The sequence below is a fragment of the Mobula birostris genome, chromosome 1, assembly GCF_030028105.1.
Source record: "Mobula birostris isolate sMobBir1 chromosome 1, sMobBir1.hap1, whole genome shotgun sequence".
NCBI lineage: Eukaryota > Metazoa > Chordata > Chondrichthyes > Myliobatiformes > Myliobatidae > Mobula > Mobula birostris.
Genome location: NC_092370.1, coordinates 132,040,461 through 132,055,627, shown reverse-complemented (window position 1 = coordinate 132,055,627; position 15,167 = coordinate 132,040,461). Strand labels below are relative to the sequence as shown.

At 40.5% G+C, this 15,167-nt stretch overlaps 1 protein-coding gene across 2 annotated transcripts in view; it reads right to left on the bottom strand.

Moving 5' to 3' along the window:
* Nucleotides 1-8,074: 8,074 nt before the first annotated feature.
* LOC140199916 (coiled-coil domain-containing protein 102A-like) overlaps nucleotides 8,075-15,167 on the bottom strand; it is a 649,450-nt gene continuing 642,357 nt past the window's right edge. Inside the window, exon 10 of one of the 2 annotated variants that reach the window (XR_011886535.1) lies at nucleotides 8,075-8,144. The gene's annotated coding sequence lies outside the window, so the exon portion shown is untranslated. Of the gene's footprint in view, nucleotides 8,145-13,120; nucleotides 13,145-15,167 lie in introns of those variants that run through there. The other variant, XR_011886536.1, reaches the window with a different exon arrangement.

The window sequence follows — 15,167 nt, the reverse complement described above, 5'->3', positions numbered from 1 at the left end:
ATTTTTATTGGTACAGGATTGGATCCCTCTTTCAAGGATACAAATCCTTCGGTTATAAAATGTTCATATCCCCTCTTAACTTGGTCCGACCCTGACAAAACTTCATTTGTATTTATAAAACTCTGTGGACTTACAGGCTTTTCAATATGCTGCACACAAGCATCTGGACCTGCTTCCTTCTCTTTCTTTTTCAATTGAAAACAGTTAGCTACTACATGTCCAGATTTCTTACAAAAATTACAAATAGGACTAAAATGTCTTTCCTTCACATGTTTCCCTTCATCCTTACCTTTCTCACTAACTTCAGATTTAATTTCTGGTTACCTTGACTCTCTGTGCTATTTTTCCTTTTAAAAATCCTACCTGGAGAAAATTTCTTCTTATGAATTAAAGCATACTCATCAGCTAATTTGGCAATCTCCTGCAATGTAGCAGTGTCCCTTTCATTTAAGTATGTCCTCACTTCAACAGGAATGCTCCTTTTAAATTCCTCCAGTAAAATCCACTCTTTTAATTTATTATACTCTCCATTCACATTTTTAGAGGAAACCCATCTCTCAAAACAAATAGGTTTCTCGTAGGCAAATTCCACGTAAGTTTTTTCCACAGATTTCTTCAAATTTCTGAATCTTTCTCTATACGCTTCTGGAAACAGCTCATACATTTTCAATATATGCTGTTTCACAATATCATAATCCAGTGCTTGCTCATCATTTAAAGCTGTATAAACTTGTTGTGCCTTGCCTCTAATTACACATTGTAACATCACTGGCCATCGCTCTTTCGGCCACTCTAAACTCAGAGCAACAGTTTTGAAATGCTGGAAATATTTGTCCACTTCTGTTTCACTAAATGGAGGAGCCAAAATAACCCCATGGACTAGAAATAAACTGTTTCCTAGAACCAGAAGACTGATTTTCCATTCTTAATTTCTCCATCTCTAGCTCAAATTCCCTCTTTTTATTTGCCTCCCTTTCAGCTATTTCCACTTTAAATCATTCAAATTTTATCTGTTCAAGATGTAACTGCATTTCCAGTGTACTCATTGGAAACCTCCCTAACAACTCATCATCAAACTTTCCCAAACTTATATAATACTCGGCGATTTTTCTCTGAATTACGTGCTTTGTTGTAGCCTTTGTAATTCCTTTAATATCCAACCTGCTAGCAATCTCCGATACAACAGCTTTTCTCACCGTCGCTAAAAACTCCGGGACAGCTGAATCCATAAAGTCGTTAATATTCATTGCTGCCGAATACCACCCACAGACCAATCAAACAAAAGAATTGGGTATTTCCCTTTTCCAAATGAGGTTGATACTTAAACAAGCACTTAAACTCAAAATTGGAACAATCCCGACATGCCCCCAAATTTTGTCACGTGATCGGCAACAATGAATATAGGATTGAGTCAGGTTTTATAAAAACAATCAAACATTTATTAAACTCTGCTCAAAATTAGTAAAAAGATAAACAAATGAAAACAGGAAATAAACTGCTATGCGGCCATTTAACAAACCGCTAAATTCAGTACTAATTCTTAAAGCAGTAAATGCGAAACAGTCTTAAAATGGTAAGAATGGTAAATTTGAAAGTCCAAGAGATTTACACAGTCAATTAGGAGAGACTTTCCTGAAGTAAAGAATTCCTTGAAGACACGACATCACTGCCAATCCCAGCCAGATCCTGCCTTGTCCGCAAGATTCACGATGATGGAAATAAAACAGTTTAACGGCACTGACCTTTCCCTCTGGATACTAGATACTGCACAGCCTTTCCTGCTGCTTTTAGCAGAGGCTATCTCATGCAGATCACTCTTACTTGGACGAATTCAATAATGGTCGATTCCCCCCAAAACCATCGAAAAACTCCTTCAGGTTCCCGTCTTCACTCTCCAATATTACTGAAAAGGTACATCAACAAATCTGGCAGCTATTGGTGAAACTGTCAGCCCAACACTTTTGTACCTTACAATGGAAAGTAAAACTCTGTTTTAAAACTAAACTGCTTCATGAGATTAATAAGAAGCATAACGGAGTATTTGACTGACGATCTAACTGAAAACTAACTGCGTCACCAGGGGTCTACACTTATATACCTGGTGAGAACAGGTCATCACGTGATCTCACATCGGCGGGAAAATTACATCATGTGACCTCCGCAAGAGCATTACTTCATCCTCACAAGACAGTCAGAAGATACCCATGAAGTATGTAACAATATGGACTTCAGTAAGGCCTTTGACAAGGTTCTACATGAAAGGTTAGTTAGGAAGGTTCAATCGTGAGGTACTAATATTGAAGTAGTAAAATGGATTCAGCAGAAGCTGGACGGGGGACGCCAGAGACTAGTGGTGCATAACTGTTTGTCAGATTGGAGGCCGGTGACTAGTGGTGCACCACAGGGATCTGTACTGGGTCCAATGTTGTTTGCCATACACATTAATGATCTGGATGATGGGCTGGTAAATTGGATTAGTAAGTATGCAGATGATACTAAGATAGGTGGAGTTGTGGATAATGAAGTAGGTTTTCCAAGCTTGCAGAGAGATTTAGGCCAGTTAGAAGAGTGGGCTGAAAGATGGTAGATGGAGTTTAATGCTGATAAATGTGAGGTGCTACATTTTGGTAGGACTAATCAAAATAGGACATACATGGTAAATGGTAGGGCATTGAAGAATGCAGTAGAACAGAGGGATCTAGGAATAATGGTGCATAGTTCTCTGAAGGTGGAATCTCATGTGGATAGGGTGGTGAAGAAAGCCTTTGGTATGCTGGTCTTTATTAATCAAAGCATTGAGTATAGGAGTTGGGATGTAATGTTAAAATTGTACAAGGCATTGGTAAGGCCAAATTTGGAGTATTGTGTACAGTTTTGGTCACTGAATTATAGGAAAGATGTCAACAAAATAGAGAGAGTACAGAGGAGATTTAGAATGTTACCTGGATTTCAGGACCTAAGTTACAGAGAAAGGTTGAACAAATTTGGTCTTTATTCTTTGGAGCGTAGAAGGTTGAGGGGGGACTTAATAGAGGTATTTAAAAATATGAGGGGGATAGATAGAGTTGACATGGATAGGCTTTTTCCATTGAGAGTAGGGGAGATTCAAACAAGAGGACATGAGTTGAGAGTTAGGGGGCAAAAGTTGAGAGGTAATATGAGGGGGAACTTCTTTACTCAGAGAGTGGTAGCTGTGTGGAACGAGCTTCCAGCAGAAGTGGTAGAGGCAGGTTCGATATTGTCATTTCAAATAAAATTGGATAGCTATATAGACAGGAAAGGAATGGAGGGTTATAGGCTGAGCGCAGTCAGTGGGACCGGCATGGACTAGAAGGACCAAGATGGCCTGTTTCCATGCTGTAATTGTTTTATGGTTATAAGCTCCTTCCTCTCACACTAAACCTCTGCAGTCTTGTTTGCAATATCCCCACCATGGGGGAAAGATCTTTGCTATCCTATGCACAGGTTGTCTCTCACAATCTTATAACCCAGTTAGGTCAGCCTTAAACACAGGAAAGTCTGCAGATGCAAGAAATCCAAAGCAACACATGCAAAATGCTGGAGGAACACAGCATCTATGGATGTGAATAAATAGCCAACATTTCGGGTCGAGACCCTTCGCCAGGACTGAGAAGGAAGGGGGAAGATGCCAGATTAAAACGGTGGGGGAAGGGGAAGGAAGCAAGCTGGAAGGTGATAGGTGAAGTCAGTTGGGTGAGGAAGGTCAAGGGCTAGAGAGGAAGGAATGTGATATGACAGGGGAATGAACCATAGGAGAAAGATAACAAGGAGGGGACCCAAGGTGGAGTAATAGGCAGGTGAGAAAAGGTAGAAGGTCTGAGTGGGGAATAGAGGAAGAGGAAGGGGGAACATGTATTTAACCGAAGGAGAAATCAATACTCATGTCATCAAGCTGGAGGCTACCCAGATGGAATATAAGGTGTTGCTGTGCCACCTTGAGGATGGCCTCATCTTGGCACAAGAGGCGGCCATGGACCTACACATAGGAACCGGTAGTGGAATTAAAATGATTGACCACCAGGAAGTCCCGCTTGTGGTAGATGGTGCGGAAGTTCTCCCGATGTACCACGGGTCTCACAAATGTAGGAGAGGCCACATCGGGAGCACTGGGCATAATAGACAACCCCAGCAGATTCCCAGGAGAAGTGTTGCCTTACCTGGAAGGACTGACTGGGGCCCTGAATGGAGGTGAGGGACAGAGGAATCAGCATTAGCCTCCTTCAGTCCAAGGATCACGTCTAGCCTATCCAATTTCTCCTGATAACTAAAGTCCTTCTTTATTCTTGTAGCAATTTTATGCCACAAAACAACAAACTTTGCGATATTTATATATGAGCGATACTAAGTCTGATTCTGATTCTGAGAGCTTTGATGAGCATGGAACAAAAGCAATGATCTAATTCGGTCTAACAACGTAAGACATCTTCTTTTTTCTTTCCAACATTAAGCAACATCTCAGCCATCATCTTTAGATACAACATTGAGTCATGTCATCTGCAGAAATTCTCTGATGACTCACAATAGCTGGCAGTATAAAGGGAGGGCAGGAGGATGAATACAGGGCTCTGGAGGAGGACTTTTTCAAATAATGCAAACTGAATCATCTGCAGCTCAACATCAATGAGAGTATGGAGATTGTGATGGTCTTTAAGAAGACTAAGCCTGCATTGCTCCCTGTTACTATTGTGGTAAGGACCTACAAGTCCCTTGAGGGGCAGCTGGATGACAGACTTGACTAGAGCACCAACACAGAGTCTGTGTACAAGAAGGGCCAGAGTCGCCTCTACTTCCTGAAGGGACTGAAGTCCTTCAGAGTATGCCGGCCTCTCCTTCACATGTCTACCAGTTTGTTGTTTCCAGTACAATCTTCTATGCGGTGATGTGTTGGGGCAATGGCATTGAGACGGGTTATGCCAACACCACCATGGCTGAACAGAGAAGCACTCTCAGTAATAGACTAAGACAACTGCACTGCTCCGAAGAGTGCTGTATGAGGTCATTCTTACCCTCGGCCACTAGGCTCTATAATGAGTCAACCTATAGCCGGGGAAGTGAAGATACCCTCCTGTTTGACTGTTTGTGGTAACTTACTTTTTATTCTTTCCAATTCTCTTCTGATATTTATATCTGTGCACTTGTAATGCTACTGTGACACTGGACTTTCCTTTGGGATCAATAAAGTATCCATCTAGCTATCTATCTTCTCCAGGTATCACATTCTTTGCGAATCTATGGTTACACATTTTTCCTCAAACACAAAAGTTAGAGTTCAGTCTGTGTCGCATAATTAAGAAACATCATTATTTACAATGTAAACAACATGATAAAAAGTGGTTCAAAGTGTTTACAGTGAAATGACTAGGCTAATAGATAGAGGGGGTGGGGGAGTTAACTTGAATGGTTGATCAGGTTAACTGGCTGGGGGAAGAAACTTTTAAAATGTCATGGAATTTGTTTCAATAGCCCTATAGCACTTTCCAGAAGCTATAGTGCTATATGTGCTATATAGTACTAGATATAGTTTCTTTAGTAGTTTCCATACACTTTATTCCTGCCAGATCTGAATATTTAGAATTTTACTCAGAACTGCAATGCTGCTGATAATGCTTCCTACATTTCATCACAGAATTATTTTAGGTATTTATTTGTTAAAAGATCATTCTTTTCTCATTTCAGAGGCTTTCTGGCGGTTTGATAACTTTTGAACCAATTAACCAAAGGCAGAGGTTGGTACCACTTTGCTGTGTGGGTGGGTAATTCAAAAGGGTGGATTGAACCTAAACAATTACATATCACAATTTGCTTGGTTCCAAACGTTTTAGCGAGAGGGCAGCTGTCAGTAAGGATTGATATCTATCTCTGAACAATTACCTTTTGCAACCAAAGAAAGACTAACACAAACTCTGATTTAGCAGGAGGCCATTTCAGTCCATCGAATCTAAGTTGCTCACAGAGTAATTCAATTCCACCACAAACTATTCTCTTCACGTTGTCATCAACTCGTTCCAGATTCTACTGTTCACCTACACACTGGGAGTAACTTTCTGTGGCCAATTAACTTAGCATCTCGTGTGTCTTTAGGAGATGGGAGGAAATTGGAGCACATGGAGGAATACTATGCAGTCACAAGCAAAATTGCAATTTCACATAGATAAAGTCAGAGGTTATGACTAAACTCAGGTCACTAGATTTGTGAGGAAATGATTCCAATAGCCATAGGATTTAAGAGATTAATGTCTAACATAAGACATTGGAGCAGAATTAGGCCAGTGATCTCATTGAGTCTGCTCCACCATTTTGTCTTGGTTGATTTATTATCCCTCTCAACCCCATTCTCCTGCCTTCACCTTCGATGCCCTTATTTTTATGAACCTATGTATCTCCACTTTAAGTATACCCAGTATATCCAAGGCCACCTGCGACAATGAATTGCACAGAGTCACCACCTTCTATCTAAAGAAATTCCTCCTAATCTCTGTTGTAAAGGAGTATCCTTGAGTGTGTGCCCGCTTGTCCTAGACTTCCCCACTATAGGAAATATCCTTTCTACGTCCACTTTATCTAGGGCTTTCAATATTCAATAGGTTTAAATGAGATGCCACACTCCCCACCTCATTTTTCTAAACTTCAGTGAGTACAGGCTCAGAGCCATAGTAACCTTTCCATTCCAGGAATTATGAACCTCCGCTGGACCTTCACCAATGCCAGCTTGTCCTTTCTTAGATAAGGGACCAAAAATTGCTCACAGTACTCTAAATGTGGTCTGACCGATGTTTTATTAAACCTCAGCTTTATATCCTTGCTTTTATACTCTAGCTTTCTCAAACTGAGTGCTAACATCGCATCTGCCTTCCTTACAACCAACTCAACCTGCAAGTCAACCTTCAGGGAATCCTGCACTAGGACTCTGACGTCCCTTTGCACTGCACCCCTGATTTATGAATTTGCTCTCCATTTAGAAAATAGTCACAAGTTGTTCCAGCTGCTACCATCTGGGAAACGGTACCGCAGAATAAAAGCCAGGACCAACAGGCTCCGGGACAGCTTCTTCCACCAGGCCATCAGACTGCTCTGTTCATGCTGATGCAACTGTATTTCTGTATTATATTGACTATTGTGTTGTATATAATATTTATTATAAATTACTATAAACAGAACATTTCTCATTTAGATGAAGACTTAACATAAAGGTTTTTACTCCTCATGTATATGAAGGATGTAAGTAATAAAGTCAATTTAATTCAGATTATCTGTGAGGTAGGTGACTTGGTGAGGAAGGTGAGAGCAGCGGCAATTTAGCTGTAGTTTCTAATGAACCGGCAATAGAAGTTGGAGAAGGCCAAGAAGCGTTGCATCTGTTTAAGGGAGTAACGTTGGGGCCATTCAACTACAGCACACACTTTCACTGGGTCCACGGTTATTCCTTTGGGAGCAAGGATATAAACCAGGAAGGAAATGACTGGAGTGTAGAATTGGTATTTCAGTAACTTGCAGTACCGTTAGCTTTCAAGGAGACGCTGGAGGACTGAATGGACGTGGCAGATGTGGCCTTGATGGTTGACACCGGCTGGTTCAATGGGGGAACAAGGGTGTATAAGAGCTGGGTTTGAATTAGCCGCAGGTGATGAGTTGGAAATGAGTGGCAGGTGACTTGTGGTAGCTGGATGAAGACTGGCAGCTGTTTGACTGTGCAGGCCTGACACTGGGATTAGTGGACTGTTCATCGGTGTGGGTGGAGGGAAGAATGGGTCTTGTTTTACTCTTGTTGTTTTGCTGCTTGTTGTGTTCCATATTGATCTATCAAATATTGTGGGCACCCGATGTTGGTACCATAATGTGTGGTGACACCTGCTGGCTGCCCCTAATATGCCCTTGAGTGTGTTAGTTGTTAAAACAAACAGCACAATTCACCATATGCTTTAATGTACACACATTAAATAAACTTGGGTCTTGAATCAGATAAATTGCTGCTTACCTATCATCTGATCATGCTGTTGGGTGGCTGAGGTCACTTGTATTGTGACTCTGAGCCAGACAATGTCAAATGAGCTCCAGAGATCCTCTCGGATATTTTTGCCTTGGTTTCAAGGATTCCTTGTGACTTGAGGAAGAAACTAAGAAAACTAACAAAAGAGATATTTTAATTCTTCACTGTACATCCAATCAGGCTACATCTTAGCTATTCATTTCATTCAAGGCATAAAAACAAGAGAAATATAAACAGGAATAGTCATCAGTAATGGGATAGCTTCATTCACCTCAACTCTGAACTGATTCCACAACCAGTGGACTCACTTTCAAGAAATGGCCAGCTCATGTTTTCTGTACTATTTATTTAGTTACTTATTTTCTGTATTTGCATAGTTTGTCTTCTTTTGCACACTGTTTGTTTGTCAGTCTTTGTGTGTAGTTTTCATTGCTTCTATTGTATTTCTTTGCTTTAATCTGAATGCCTGCAAGAAAATGAATCTCAAGACTTTTACTGAGGTGGAGTTTCTGGGGCAATTTGAAAGGCACAGGATAGATACATCCCAATATTGAACTATTCTAAATGGCAGATGTGGCAACTCTGGCTGCCAAGGGAAGTCAAAGACAGCATAAATGGAATAGAGAGGGCACATGATATAGCAAAATTTGTGGGAAGTTAGGGGACAGGGAGGCTTTTAAGAACCAAGTGAAGGTAAGCAAAAAGCTATAAAGAGTGAAATGATGCAGGTAAGCTAGCCGATAGTGGAATAGAGGATGCAAAAGAGGATATATTTCAGATATATTATGAGTAAAAGAGAGGTGAGAATGGATATTGGACTATTGGAGAGGAAGTAATGGGGACAACAAACATAAAGTATTTTGTGTCAGCATCCACTGTGGTAGACACTAGCAGTATACCAGAAATTCAGTGGAATAGCAGGCCCATCCAACCCAACAAGCCCATGTCACCAAATTATACTGATGTGACTAATTAACCTAGTAACTCATATGGCTTTGGAAAGTGGGAGGATACTGGAGCACCTTTAGGAAACCCATGCAGCCATGGGAAGAATGTACAATCTCTGTAGAGGCAGCAATGGTAATGCAAATGATGCATTTCACTGTATGCACATATGGTAAATAAATCTGAATTTGAATCTGAACTTACTGAGGCAGGCCTCATTCGTTAGTCATCATTTTTTTCTTAAGAATAAACTATAAGGATTATAAATGTGGCATTTTTTGGCTACTTTTTGTAGAATTTTACAATGACGCCAGTTATTTACAAAATTGACAGCCTGTGGGTTGGGAGCAGGGCCTTTCTGCCTGCCAAGGCCATTCAGAGACAGAGCTGCCCACTGATATTTGGCAATGCCCATTACAGGGAGCCGGGTTCCCACTGGAAGTGTTTGCAAAGGGTAGTTGCTGACCATAGTAGGTTCCAAGGGACTTGTAAGTAGCGAGATCAGACAGCTCACTGGAAGATTCAACACTATGCACATTACATTTAAACAGTCAAGCAGCACAATAGAGCAATCTAAATCTTTTATAGCTGATAGTGCCCATAATAATGATCTTGGTCAGAGATTTTAAGGCACTTCAATGTTGTTTTGTGAATATAGAGTGTAAAAGCAAACTTGAGCTGAAATTTATTACCATTCCTTGAAATTGAGCAAAGTTTCACTGATTTGCATGGTATTCAGCTAAGGAAAAACAGCTTTTACAGAGACAAAAGTTCTTTAAGGATCAAGGATCAACTTTATTCACAATATATATGTTAAGATGCTCTGAGAAAGGAATGTACACTTAATGGCCAGGTTATACAGGAGGTATTTAATAAACTGGCCACTGAGTGTATGTTTGTGGTCTTCTGCCTCTGTAGCCCATCCACTTCAAAGTTAAATCTGTTGTCCGTCCAGAGATGTTGTTCTGAACACTACTGTTGTAACACATGGTTATCTGCGTTACTGCCGCCTTCTTGTAAGCTTGAACCGGTCTGGCTACTGTCTTCTGACTTCTCTCATTAACAAGGCATTTTCACCCAGAGAACTGCTACTCACGTGATCTTTACTGTTCATTGCACCATTCTCTGTAAATTCTGGAAACTGTTGTGCGTGAAAATGCCAGATCAATAACATTCAGACATATTCAAATGTCAGTCACCAACATTCAGTCCCTGGTCAAAGTCACTTAGATCACATTTCTTCCCCATTCTGATGTCTGAACAACAATTGAACCTCTTATCTGCATACTTTAATGAATTGTTTTGCTGCCACATGATTGGCTGAATAGATTAGATTAGGTTATGAGGACACTCAGTTCTCGTTTATTGTCATTTAGAAATGCATTTAGAAATGATACAATGTTCCTCCAGTATGATATCACAGAAACACAGGACAGACCAAGACTAAAACAGAAAAAAAACACATAATTATAACATATAGTTTCAACAGAGCAAAGCAATACCGGAATTTGATAAGGAGCAGGCCATGGGCACGGTATGAAAAGGTCTCAAAGTCCCGATAGCCCATCATGTCACGTAGACAGTAGAAGGGAGAAACTCTCCCTGCCATGAACCTCCAGCGCCTCAAACTTGCTGATGCAGCACCCTGGAAGCACCCGAACACAGCCAACTCTGAGTCCGTCCGAAAACTTCGAGCCTCCAACCAGTCCCCCGACACTGAGCACCCAGCGCTTTGACCCCACCCCGGCCGCCGAGCAACAAGCAAAGCCGAGGACTCGGGGCCTTCCCCTCCCGAGATTCTGGATCACACAGTAGCAGCGGCAGTGAAACAGGCATTTCAGAAGTTTCACCAGATGTTCCTCCATGCTGTCACATCTACCTGCACCAAATCAGGATTGTGCACGGCACCCTACTTGACAGATAACAGATATTCATCACCAGAGCTGCTGCTGCGGTGAGATTTACATTAATTAGGTATTTGCATTAATGAACAACTGTATATGTGTCACTGATAAAGTGCCCATTGAGTGTATTTATTCCCTCCAACTTTGCACTACTTACACGATGAGCGCTAGAGCACTGGGGAGTGCAAGAGGACAGAGGGATCGGGGAATACAGATCCATAATTCCTTGATAATGGCGTCACAGGTAGATAAGGTCATAAAGAAAACTTTTGGCACAATGATCTTCATTAATCAAGTTATTGAGTACAGGAGTTGGAATGTTATGTTGACATTGCATAAGACATTTGTGAGGCCTAATTTGGAGAACTGTGTGCACTTTTGGTCAACTACCTACAGGAAAGATATCTACATGATTGAAAGTGTACAGAGTAAATTTTCAAGGATCTGAGGGTCCTGAGAAATTTGAGGGTCTGAGTTATAGGAGAATATTGGATAGGTTGGAACTTTATTCTCTAGAGTGTAGAAGTTTGATGGAAGTATGAGGGGTATAGATAGGGTAAATTCAAACAGGCTCTTTCCACTGAGGTGGTGTAAGACTATAACTAGCAGTCACAGGTTAAGGGTGAAAGGTGAAACGTACAATGGGAACATGAGGGAAACCTTCTTCACTCAGAGGGTGGTGAGAGTCTGGAACGAGATCCCAGTGTAAGTGGTGGATGTGTGACAAGTTTAAAAATTGTTTAAAAACGGTAAAAACATAAGTTAAAAGGGGCTAAAATGCTAAAAGGTATTTAAGTCATTTCACTGTTTAGTTCATTCTTTATTGTTAAAAGTTAAGTTCTAATTGTATTATCAGTGATCTACAGAGTAGCCTTGATCTTCTGGCCTGAAGTCGATTGTTTTTGTCTCCACCCACATACCCAGGAGAAAGAGCGTTTTTTTCCTCATTTTAGTAAAGACTCTGAATGAGAAAACACCCCATCACTGTTGTGATGAATTCTCCCCATGTTTCAGATATGTTGTTGGTAATTTACCTGTTAAAGAGGTCATGATAACTTTTTAATATGTTTAAAGAGTCAAGAGAGTGTTTATGTAACGCTTTGACTACGTCAAGAGTAGTGGTTTGCCAAGTATATTAAAGTGTTTGTGTGAGCGAAGCCATCGCCATTTTATGTAACCACGCCAAGTGCTTTTGCCATTTGTGAGTTTACAAGTGCACATCTGTAAATGTATTTTGCACAATTGTTTGGGTATTGGTTATTTAGTAACTTTATTAAGTTTGTGGGATTACATGTGCACATCTGTAAATGTATTTTGCACAATTGTTTGTGTATTGTTTACTTAGTAACTTTATTAAGCTTTGTGAGAGTTGACTGAGCTAATGCTACATAGTATTCACCAGTAACAGTAGAGAAAATGAGAACTGTGTCTCAGGGAAATACTGTATAGTACTGTAATTTACAGAGGATATGTAATCTGCTGCACCCAATTTGTTGTGAAGATATGTTTTTTGTACTTCGTGTATATTTCTGATTTTAGTAAAGACCCTGAATGAGAAAACACCCCATCGCTGTTGTGATTAATTCTCCCCATATTTCAGGGGCGTAACAGATGCAAGCTTGATTTCAATATTTAAAAGAAACTTGGATATGTACATGGATGAAAGAGGTATGGAGGGCTATGGTCTGACTCCGGGTCAATGGGAGTAGGCAGATTAATGGCTCAACATGGATGAGACAGGTCAAAGGGCCTTTACTGTGCTGTAATGTTCTATGTTCTATGTTCAGTTTTCAATGGGACTCCTGTAGAAAGTTTTTAGAATAGGAGTGGGGAGCCTTGCACTCCTCCATCTCCTTAGAAAGTGCAGACACTATGGTGCCTTCTTGACGAATGACGAATGGGTCTAATTCAGGTCCATTATGAGCATACCAAGGAAGTTTGTGCTCTGCACTTTCCTGAAGTCCACAATCATCTCTTTTGTTTTGTCCTCATTGAGATTCAGGCTGTTGCCCTCACTCCATTTTGACAAGCCCCTCTACCTCCTCTCTGTATGCTGACTCATCATTGTTGCAGGTGAGGCCAGCCAGTGTTGTATCATCAGTGAACTTGATGCTGTTTGAGATGGATCTGGCAGTGCAGTCGTGGGTCAGCGGTGGGCTGAGCACACAGTCCTGGTGGGCACCAGTGCTCTGTGTGATGGAGTTTGAGATGCTGTTGCCAACCCAAAGTGACTGTGTCCGGGGCGTCACGTGATGACGTGGGATTGAAATGTGTAAATCCAGCTATCCTGTAAAAAATCAGCAAAGTACCATTTAAACAAAGTAAAGTTAATAAATACTTTCCAAAAACTACTTATAAACTTCGTAAGACTACTCTACGATATGCCTCGTAAACCGCAACAGAAGAAATCTGTTGTTGTGAAGTCGCCGCGAGATGGGAAGGAAAAAGGGCCTACGGCAGCGATGGAGCCTCAGATTCAGGTTGGATCTCCTTCAGAGGAGATGCATTTTATCTCTGGTGTAGAAGAACGGGGAGCAATGGCGGCTGTAACGGTCTCTCGGAAGAAGATGCTGGAAATGCGCACGTGCAAAGAAGTACGCACGCGCAAATCAACACAATTTAAACTACAAGAACCGACGGCCACTGCGACTGAAAGTGACTCAAAGTCAGAATTGGATTCCGCAGAGAATACAGATGAAGAAGAGGAGGAAGAACTGGAAGAGATTGGAAGTAAAGGCGACAACGGAGACATAAGAGAGGCTTTATTGCAATTAACGGCTGAACTAAGAAAATTAAGAACAGAGCTTAGAGACGTGAAGATGTGCTATGATAAAGCTATGAAAAGACAGGATAAAATGGATAAGAAACTTCAGAAGATGGAAAGAACAATGGAGCATATTAACGATAGAATGGAAAAAACAGAAAATGATGTGCTCGTCTGGAACACGGAAAGAAATCGACTCTTGGAGAAAGTGGACGTGTTGGAAAATTTTAGTAGATGTAATAATATTAAAATTGTTGGTCTTAAAGAAGGTATAGAGAGAGATAATCCAATAGAATTTTTTCAAAGATGGATCCCGGAAACCTTGCAAATGAAAGAGGAAGACCAATCAATTAAAATTGAGCGGGTACATAGAGCTCTGAGACCAAAACCACAAGGTGACCAATATCCACGATCAATTTTAATAAAATTCTTAAGATTTCAAAACAAAGAAAGGATTCTACAGGCGGCTGCCCAAGCTGCCAAGAAGAGAAAAGGGCCACTAATGATAGAAGGGAAGAAAATTATTTTCTACCCTGACATAAGTTATGAACTTTTGAAGAAAAGGAAGAAATTTAATTCAGTGAAAAAAGCCCTATGGGATCACGGTTATCAATTTATATTGTGCTATCCTGCAACCTTGAAGATTTTTTTGACTGGTGGAGAAAAAAGATTTTTTGACAATTACCGGAAAGCGGAGGAGTTTGTGCGAGATTCTTTGAATATTCACCAGATACAAGAACAAACCCAGGGGAGCGAAATGGATTGAAGATGAAGACTGGATTAAGGAATAGGCCTGTTGGATTTTTAGGCGCATGAATATATAAATATATTATTAATTATATGAGGGAGGGGAAGAAAGGTTAAAATTTGAAGAATACTAGCTGGGAATAATGACATTAATTTCTTTTTTATATATATACAATTTTTTGTTACGAGGGAACTGGAAGAAACACTGACCAATCGCTACGTTATTCATGTGTGCAAACGTGGCAATAGACACGACCCGCAAAATGGAGGGGGGTAGTGTTGTGTATCTTTTCATTCACAACATTAGTGGGGGGGTATTTTGTTTTTTCTGTTTTTGTATCTCTTTTTTTTGCCTGGATGATTGGGAGGGAAACATGGTGAAGCAACATGGTGAAGTTCAAAGAGATTCCCCAGGGAACTATGAGAGTTGAGAAGTTAAGTAATGTTTTAGATATGATAAAGATCTTGGTTCCTTGGGGAAAGTAACAAATATATATTAAATTTATTTTTAATCCCATGAAGCATGCAGAAACCTTCCAATATTCAGGTGGTTCTTTTTTTGTCTCTTTTTTTTCCTTTTCTTTTTAGGTAATAGTATATATCAGCGGGGAGGATTAAGGGGAGGGGGGAGGGTAGATATTTTTTTCTCTTGTATTTACTTTGAAAACTCAATAAAAATTATATTTAAAAAAAAGTGACTGTGTCCTTCCGTCAAGAAGTCGAAGAGAGAATGAGTCAAAGAGTTACAGAGAGGAGTGTTGAGTCCCATCAAGGACTCAATCAGCCATCAGCCTCTGAG